We start from the raw sequence: 10,131 nt of genomic DNA on the forward strand, positions 1-10,131 counted from the left end.
TGAGTGTGGTTGTACGAGATAGAATGTGTCCAGTATGATTAGATCTCCAGGCAGGTAATGGAGGACCCATAAATGAAGAAACATTCACCAAGTGAGTTTTAAGTATATCTGTTTCTCTCTTTGTCATTCTATGTCTCTGTCTGTCTTTGTCTCTGTCTCTCTGTGTCTGTCTCTCTGTCTCTCTCTTTCTCATCTATCTTTATATGATTTGACTTCTAGACCAATTTTGCCTTTGATGAAATCATTGAAGGAAATGAGTTCAAAACTGTTTAGGGTCTTTATAAATGGCTAAGAATTTTCAAGAAGAATTGCTGGCCGGGCATGGTGGCACTCGCCTAAAATCCCAGCAATCGGGTAGCAGAGGCAGGTGGATTTCTGATTTCGAGGCCAGCCTGGTCTACAGAGTGAGTTCCAGGATCAGCCAGGGCTACACAGAGAAACCCTGTCTGGAAAAACCAAAAAAAAAAAAAAAAAAAAATTGCACTTGCACAGGACCAGCATTCTATTCCTATTGTCCAAATATGAGCTCATAACTATCTACAACTCCAGTTATAGCAGATCTGTCTCTCTCTTCTGCTTTCTTAGGGTAGTCCATGCTAACATATGAGCAAGGAAAAGATATATGCCTAAAATAATACAAAACAGCTTGATGTGTTTTACAGATATTATTGTGTTATAGGACTTTCATACCAAATGTTGTGAGGCACAGTCTAATCTTTCTGAGTTTAAGTCCCTCATGCCACCTCAGGGGAGTTCAAGGACAGTCTCAGCTTCACAAGGACACCCTAACTTAAAACAAACTATCAAATTGAAAAAAAAAAAAAAAAAACAACCAGAGAAAAGTGTTTATATGTCACACTTTAACCCAAACCCATCATAGGAAAAAGCAAGGAGGTCTCAATGTGTTTGACACCAGTCTGCATAAGATATTTTTCATTACCCAGGTCTAAATAGTTCAGCCTGACAGTGGTAGTGCACCCCTTTAATCCCAGCACTTAGGACGCAGAGAGAGGCCTATTTCGATGTCAGCCTGGTCTACAGAGTGAGTTCCAGGACAGCCAGGGTTACATAGAGAATCCCTGCCTTGAAGAAAAGGGAGAAAAGATATAGTTCCTTTTGGTAAAGCCAAAAACTGACACTGGCTTGATAGCTGAGAACCCATGAACTTAACCAGTCAGTCTGCTTCACTGAGTTTTATCTGTTCCTTGATTTAGTGGCTCTTTACATACTGCTTTTTAAATTTACTTTTCAGGAACTGTTTTCACATTAGCTGTGGTTATCTGAAACTCCTATTAGCAACAATCCTCCAGCCTCAATATTCTACCCAGGAGGTTAGCTGTTATGAACCAACACACCTGGATGAGTTTTCTTCACAGGTGATGTGCATGGTTCTGAGTGTGTACCACATTGCCTTCACTCTGTTCCTGACACTAGACATTCACACAAAAACTCCTCCTCAAATATCCTCTGAAAATGTGTGGCAACCATATTGTCACAAATGCACATTCTCTTCTGGAATATGTAGGTGAATGGAAGCTCTGTCCTCTCAGCATGTTATCTACTCAGATGGATGAGGCTGGAGGATGGCTTGTACCTATTTTTGCTAGGCAGTAATTCTAAAGATGCAGCCAATTGGAAATGATTCCTGAGAATCAGTAAGCCTGATTCTCTCTCTACAGAGCTCTGGTTTCTGTTCTATCTACAGCATTTAGTGATGTAGACATGCTGGATTCTCTCTCTCTCTCTCTCTCTCTCTCTCTCTCTCTCTCCTATCACACTCTGTCTCTTCTCTCTCTGTGCACATGTTTATGTTTGTGTGACCTGTATGTGTGTGAGTGTTTGTGTGTGTGTAATTTGGTGTGCTTAGGCCATATCAAATGTTTTTTTCTTTCAAATACTGATTTTAATATGGTTCATAAAACCACAAGGCAAGCAGGCAAAAGAGGGAGATAGTCTCCCTTCTTAAAATGTCCTTATATGGACTCGAGCAGAAGGTGTAGCCCAGATTAAAGGTATGGGCCACCACACTTTTAATCCCAGATGGCCTTGAACTCGGACATCTCCCAGTCCTTATCTTCTGGAATCCATAGCCACTATGCTTCAAGATCTCCATACCAAGATCCAGATCAGAAACTTCTACTTCCCAGCCTCCAGGTTAGGGTCACTGGTGAGCATTCCAATTTTGGATTGTACTTCATTCCAAATAGTCAAGTTGACAACCAGGAATAGCCACTACAGAGACTTTTATACCTGTTCATTTCAACTAAACAATCATTCATGTGTGGCCCCAGCAAAACACCATCCAAACTGCTTTGCAAGGAACAGGTAAGTCTCCACTTCACAGGTAGAAGAAACTCAACTGCATTTAATGCTAATCTTTGGTTGAATTTAGATCTGACAATCCTGAATTTCCCTTTATTACCAGCAACAGGAAAGCAGAGGCCAGATTTTCACTGTGACTTTTTATTTTTTTGTATGTCTTGATCTACTCAGTTCGAAAAAGCCTAGGTTAAAACTCTGTCTAGAAAACAAAAAAACAAACAAACAAAATTATTTCTATCTGTTTGTTAGGTTTCCCACTGCCTTTATACCTTGGCAATGGCTGCTGAAACTTTGCTGATATACAACCTACTCCTAATAAACAGACACAGGTGACCACCAACAATTGTCCTTAGTGGCTAATGATGCCATTTCATAAACTTCCTTAGTTGTTCTAGCCAAGGATCATACAGATGAATGGAGACCGAGGAAAGGCTAGGAATTTGGAATTTCTTTATTTCTCTGAGGTCCTGTATTGAGGTTTGTTCTGTTGCTGTGTATTGTGATGCATAAAGCTCTGGTTACCCTTCAGATTGAGGAAATCCTCATGTAAGACAAATGATGCTATATAACTTTTCTCCTTAATACAAAACTATAGGCTGAATAAAGATCCCTACAGCTAATAGCCGGAAAGAACAAAGATGTGTGGGACTTTGGTTCCCAGGCTTGGGGTCTGAGGAGAGAAAATGAGAAGAAGTGGAGAAAAGAAGACACCATGGGGTAAATGAATCATGAGGACATGAGGCTTGGCCTGTTAAAGTAGGAGCAGTGCAGACAGGACTTGAATTATCTTTGGAATATTTACAGGGACATAGTCAAAATAGCATAGAGAGTTGTTATCTGCCCAGCTCCAGTGCTCTTAAGGCTTCTTAGAAATATAAGAGTTCTATGTCACTTATTTGGGATTTGAATGATGAAAAATGGTGTAAAAAACCCCAAATAATTTTTACTACAAAGGTCCTGTTGATTTGCGCACAGGCTATTCATCAAGGAATCATGAGCTGAAACTTAAAGCTTCCTGGTGATCCTTTCCCAACCAGATATATTCTCCTAAGCTGGGGTTGGATTGCATGTGGTTTCTGAGAAGGAGGGGGCTTTGGAGAGGTTTCATATCCTAGAGAGGAGAACAATGGCATTAAAACCATTGAGGCCAAGTAGTGGTGGCACAGTCAGGCAGAAGTGATCCATGCCTTTAATCTCAGAATTTAGGAGAGGCAGGCAGATCATTGCATTCAAAGACATCATGCTCCATCATGCAAGTATCAAGACAGCCAAGCACACAGAGAAATCTTGTCTGGAAGAACAATACATAATCAAACTAGAGAAAAACTGCCTAAAGAAAAAAAAATATCCTGAGTGAGGTAACCCAATCACAAAAGAATGCACATGTTATGCCCTCACTGATAAGTGGATATTATACCAGAAGTTCTGAAAATCCAAGATACAATTCACAGATCACATGAAGCTCAAGAGGAAGGAAGACTACAGTGTGGATACTTCAGTCCTTATTAGAGGGAGGATCAAAATACCCATGGAAAAAGATACAGAGACAATGTTTGGAGCAGAAACTGAAGGGAAGGCTGGTCAGTGACTATCCCACCTAGGGATCCATCACTTATACAGTTAGCAAACCCAGACACTGTTCTGGATGCCAACAAGTGCTTGCAGAAAGAAGCCTGATATAGCTGTCTCCTGAGAGACTCTGACAGTGCCTTACAAATACAGAGGTGAATGCTCGCAGACATCCATTGGACTGAGAACAGGATTCCCAATGGAGGAACTAGAGAAAAGACCCAAGGTGCGCAAGGGATTTGTAGCTGATAGGAGGAACAATATGAACAATAATATGAACCAACCAGTACCCACAGAGCTCCCAGAGTCTAAACCACCAACCGAAGAGAACACATGGAGGGACCCATGGCTCCAGCCACATATATAGGAGAGAATGCTATTGTGGGACATCAATGAGAGGAGAGTCCCTTGGACTTCTGAAGGGCTCCAATGTAGGGGAATGCTAGGACAGGGAAGCAGAGTGGATGGGTTAGTGAGCAGGGGGAGTGGGGATGGGATAAGGGGAGGTTTCAAAGGGGAAATTAGGAAGGGAGATAAAATTTGAAATGTAAATAAAGAATAGATCTAATAGAATAAATAAGTCTGATTGATAAATTACAAAAAAAGAAAAAAAATTAAACTCTCTGTGGACTCCAAATAAATAGTTCTTAAGTAGGCAATATAAGGCAGAGCAACATAAGGATGGCATTAGCAAGGAAACCTTCATTATGCATTTTCCCCCTGCTTCCTTTAGCAGAAGCACTTTTCACCTCTGCCTGCTTCAGCTAAATATTCCTTCACCAGTCTTTCTTAGCCTTTTACGTGTGCCTGCTTTAGTGAATCATTCCTTCTTGTGTTTGCACCAGCAAAACAATATTCCACTCATCTGACCTTCCAAAGAACCTTGCGTTTCCACTTCAGTGGGGGTGTCTCACAGCAGGCTGAAGAGATGAGGCTGTTGTCTTTAGAATTGATCTCAATCTCCTTCCTCACCTTAGTTTATCTACTTCACATCCAGGCTGATCATAATGCTCTGGACCTGATGCTCTGGGGCTCTCCATCACAGGCTTTGCATTTGTACCTCTCCTCTACAGCCTCTGGAATGCTGAGATTCAAAATGTTCACCACCATGCCTGGCTCCTTTTCTTAAAAGCAAATATTTGAGCCAGGATGCTATTCCTGAAGCACTGTGAATGGCCCAAGACAGAGAAATCATGGGTGTTCTGGATAGGTCCCTTAACAGGGAGGAAGACTGTCCTGGATGATTCAGGAATGAAAGCTGAGTGGCTATGCAAGGTTTGTAGGTAGAACGGGTCTCGGCCAGATACGTCCAGGTTTGTGATCTTTAATGAACTGAACCAATGTGTTCACATAGATTTCCAAAATAATGAAAATAATTTGACTTCAAGTACCCATGCCCGTTCAGACTTGTGGGAAGTGGTTTCCACTGTGCCTGCCTGGCTTAATTGGTAAACAAGCAATGTGCGCATGTGCGAGAGTGTTTTCGTGCCAAGTCACTGCCTATCCCGGGGCGTGGTGATGAGGCCCTGAGAGAGCAGCCAATCAGGTGTGGGCATGCCATACTAAGGTGTATATAAGCAGCGCCTTTTTGGTGCTTGAGGGCTTCCTCTTCATGTTGAAACTCATGTAAAAAAGTTGCTGCAGAAGGATCCGGTTTCTCAAGCTTGTGTTCTTGCTGGCGAGACAATAGTGATGGGAGACAGACTGAATTGGCCCTAAAGTGATTCATGCCTACTCAGACAATTGAAGAGAAATTGCCTATAATTAATAATTACTGGGAACAGAGAGATGTAAACTCTTTCTGAGATATGGAAGTATAAGCTTGGCTTCATGGACATTCTGAGGCTGCAGGTGCATTGTTTGTAGAGGGGGGCTTATGTCTTGGACACATAAAAAGTTGCTGGGATGCTAACTACATTTATTCAAACAGGAAGTGTGCACAACGCAAACAAATGGGGCATGAGCAAAACTGTTGTCTATGTTTTTCTGCCACCAAACAACAGCTTTAACCTCTCAATTTTGTCCCTGCAGGCAGACAAAGAGATGCTGTCTTAGATTGCTTAGGAGCTACAGAGTGTTTCAGATGGGGCCAGCCCAAGAGCTGAGTACAAATCTTCTTTCAAGATGTGACCCTTTCTAACAAAGGTGTAAAGAGTACTTAGCCTCATAGGGCATTTTTCCAGAAGTTGTGGAAATTGCCAGCTCGAGGTCTGCCGCAGCTTTGCTTCACCTGGTTGCAGATACCAGGTGGTAGAATTAATGGGTGTGAGTGATAAAGAAAACTTCAAGCCAACGCCCTAGTCAACAGTGTGCAATGCAATTGGACACTCCTGAAGCCCTGCAGAACTATGAAACCAGGCCATAGAGAATGGGTGTGTGCATGCAAGTGTTAAAAGAAGTGCATGAAACAATATGTGGAACTCCTTAGTTGTAATTGACTGAATTTAAATTATAAACTCTGGTCAAGCACAGCAAAATTGCTCACCTCCCGAGGGCCCAGGAGAAACTTCCAGTCAAGAACCAAACCTATGTGGACCCTACACAGACACAGACATGCACTGCTTAGACAACAAAGCCTGCACTGTGAAGCTCAGCTCCAGAGGACCCAAAACAAGGAACATCAAGTTTCATCTTACTTGCGTTCCACAGGGAGATAAGGATATGCCTGCCAGGCTGAAAAGGTTAGTGAGAAAGTGTGTGTATGAGCGAACAAATGCAGGCCTTTGGTAACATTTATTTTTTTCTAGGACGTGATTTCTGTCCTTTATTGGTTTTTTTTCTGTTATTATCCTTTGAAGGGCTGGATTTGTGGAAAGATAATGTGTGGATTTGTTTTTGTCATGGAATACTTTGTTTTCTCCACCTATGGTAATTGAGAGTTTGGCTGGGTATAGTAGCCTGGGCTGGAATTTGTGTTCTCTTAGTTTCTGTATAACATCTGTCCAGGCCCTTCTGTCTTTCATAGTCTCTGGTGAAAAATCTGGTGTAATTCTGATAGGCTTGCCTTTATATGTTACTTGACCTTTTTCCCTTACTGCTTTTNGTATTCTATCTTTATTTAGTGCATTTGTTGTTCTGATTATNATGTGTCNGAAGGAATTTCTTTTCTGGTCCAGTCTATTTGGAGTTCTGTAGGCTTCTTGTATGTTCATGGGCATCTCTTTCTTTAGGTTTGGGAAGTTTTCTTCTATAATTTTGTTGAAGATATTTGCCGGTCCTTTGAGTTGGAAATCTTCATTCTCATCTACTCCTATTATCCCTAGGTTTGGTCTTCTCATTGTGTCCTGGATTTCGTGGATTTTTTGAGTTAGGATCTTTTTGGATTTTGTATTTTCTTTGATTGTTTTGCCGATGTTCTCTATGGAGTTTTCTGCACCTGAGATTCTCTCTTCCATCTCTTGTATTCTGTTGCTGATGCTCACATCTATGGTTCCAGATTTCTTTCCTAGGGTTTCTATCTCCAGCATTGCCTCAATTTGGGTTTTCTTTATTGTGTCTACTTCCCTTTTTAGGTCTTGGATGGTTTTATTCAATTCCATCACCTGTTTGGTCTCGTTTTCCTGCAATTCTTTAAGGGATTTTTGTGCTTCCTATTTAATGTCTTCTACCTGTTTAGCAGTGTTCTCCTGTATTACTTTAAGTATCTTATTAAAGTCCTTCTTGATGTCCTCTACCATCATCATGAGATATGCTTTTACATCTGGGTCTAGCTTTTCCGGTGTGTTGGGGTGCCCTGGAATGGGCGAAATCGGAGTGCTGGGGTCTGATCTTGGTGAGTGGTCTTGGTTTCTGTTAGTAAGATTATTACATTTACCTTTCGCCATCTGGTAATCTCTGGAGTTAGTTGTTATAGTTGTCTCTGTTTAGAGATTGGAGCAGACACTGTGTTCCACTCATCAGAAGTTTTAAGATCCCGTGGCGGGTGTCAGATGACTCTGCGCCTAGCTACGCCAGTGCTGGTTGGACAGGAAGGGGCTTGTGCCTCTACTCAGTCTGGTTTTCTGCTTCTCTAACTAATGCTGTCTCAGGTCCCGCACAATTGGATTGGTGCATGTGCTGTGTTCCACTCACCAGAAGTCTTAAGATCCCATGGAGGTTGTCCTGGTTAGCTGGCAGTTGTCAGCCGACTCTGTGCCCTAGCTACCCTGGTGCTGGTCGGACCAGAAGGGGCTTGTGCCCCTACTCAGGCCAGTTTTCTGTTTCCCTAACTAATGCAGTCTCAGGTCCCATGCGATTGGATTTGAGCAGAGGCTGTGTTCCACTCACCATAAGTCTTAAGATCCTGTGGGGGGTGTCCTGGGTAGCTGGTGTGTGTCAGCCAATTCTGCGCCCTAGCTCCATCCAGTTCTTCTTAAAAGACTGAACTTATGCTCTTCTGTCCCATCTCCTTTCTAATGATTCAAGATCTGATGGAGCACCCCAGTGGAGGAAGGTGATCTACAGGCAGTGAGGGCTGATTGGAAGAAACTAAACCCAGGACCAGGCAGTGAGTCTCATATTCTCTCCTCTCAGAGACTTCTCTGATTCTGAAGCAGTGAGACACCTGTCCCTCATAAGTCTCCCTTCCAGATCTACCTACAAAGTTAAAACTGCCAGTTTATTGGATACCTGAGTCCTACCAAATAATACATATATTTCATTTACTGTCTAAAGGGATGATNTTCCCTCTATGAAATACCAAGTACCTAAGAATTGCTTGAACTTCCAGAGCCCAATTATTAAATCCCCGCACAACACTGGTTTATTTTACTTACTTAGTTGGTACTTTATTTCTTAGTCTTAGATGTATCTTTGAGACAAAGTCCATTTTTAAGGCTTAGATTGATTTCAACTCTCAGGAATCCTCCTACCTCAGCCTTCCTACTAGGAAGACAGTTTAGATCTAACCCACCAGGCTGAGTTCTATTTGCCTGTGTCCCACCTAATTCTGAGTGTAAGGCAAGTTGGTGTTACTTTATCTTTGATAGTAGGGACATCCACACCAAGCCTCCTGGAAAACATCTTCACAGAACCTTGTAGAAACATCTTGTTACAACAGTGAAATCTGTTCTGAAATATAGAATACCTAAGCTGGGAGCTCTGTCTGTCATCTGCTATGTTAGTGACTGAAAAGTTTGAGACAGGAGGATGGCTTGCATCCATTAATACTACTAGGCAATGGTTCTAAATATGTAGCAGAGTAGGAAGAGTTTTTCAAAAAAAATTATAAGCTCAAGGGTCACTTTCTTCAGCATTGGATATGTTTAAATATGCCTGTCAACCCAGAAAAGAACTGAAGTGAGTAGTAGACTGTGATAATTTCCATCGAGAACATCCACCTCTCTGCAACCTGCTGTGAGTTACCTTAATACCTCAAAGAAGCTGCACTACACATGAACGTTGGAAGCCCCATGTGAGAAACTGTCAGAGGGAACTAGATGATATTATTAGGACTATTTCTCTGCCTACAAAGTGAGGTTCTTCTTAACAAACATATAAACTGTTCTGGAACTATAAAGAATTAAGTACATTAAGGTCACATAATGTATTTCTCATTTTGATATCAGGTCTCTGAGTATTAAAATGTTGCAATTATTGTCTTCCAGCANAGGTTAAATACAGAGATATAGTTCCTAAAGTGTGCCTGCCTTGGTATTCACTTGGTTTCATTTTGTTTATTTTTTTTTAATTAGGTATTTTCTTCATTTACCTTTCCAATGCTGTGGCAAAAGTCCCCCATACCCCACCCACTCCCCTACCCTCCCACCCCCAATTCTTGGCCCTGGCATTCCCCTGTACTGAGGCATAAATAGTTTGCAAGACCAATGGGCCTCTCTTTCCAATGATGGCCAACTAGGCCATCTTCTGATACATATCCAGCAAGAGACATGAGCTCCAGAGGATACTGGTTAGTTCATATTGTTGTTCTACCTATAGGGTTACAGACCCCTAGAGCTCCTTGGGTACTTTCTCTAGCTCCTCCATTGGGGGGGGGCCCTGTGATCCATGCAACAGATGACTGTGAGCATCCACTTCATTGTTTGTTAGGCCCCGGCATAGTCTCACAACAGACAGCTATATCAGGGTCCTTTCAGCAAAATCTTTCTAGTGTATGCAATGGTGTCAGGTTTTGGAGGCTGATTATGGGATGTATCCCCGGGTATGGCAGTATCTAGATGTCCCATCCTTTCGTCTCAGCTCCAAATTTTTTATCTGTAACTCCTTCCATGGGTGATTTGTTCCCAATTCTAAGAAGGGGCA

This window comes from Mus caroli, unplaced genomic scaffold (genome assembly GCF_900094665.2).
Source record: "Mus caroli unplaced genomic scaffold, CAROLI_EIJ_v1.1 scaffold_5898_1, whole genome shotgun sequence".
NCBI classification, from domain to species: domain Eukaryota; kingdom Metazoa; phylum Chordata; class Mammalia; order Rodentia; family Muridae; genus Mus; species Mus caroli.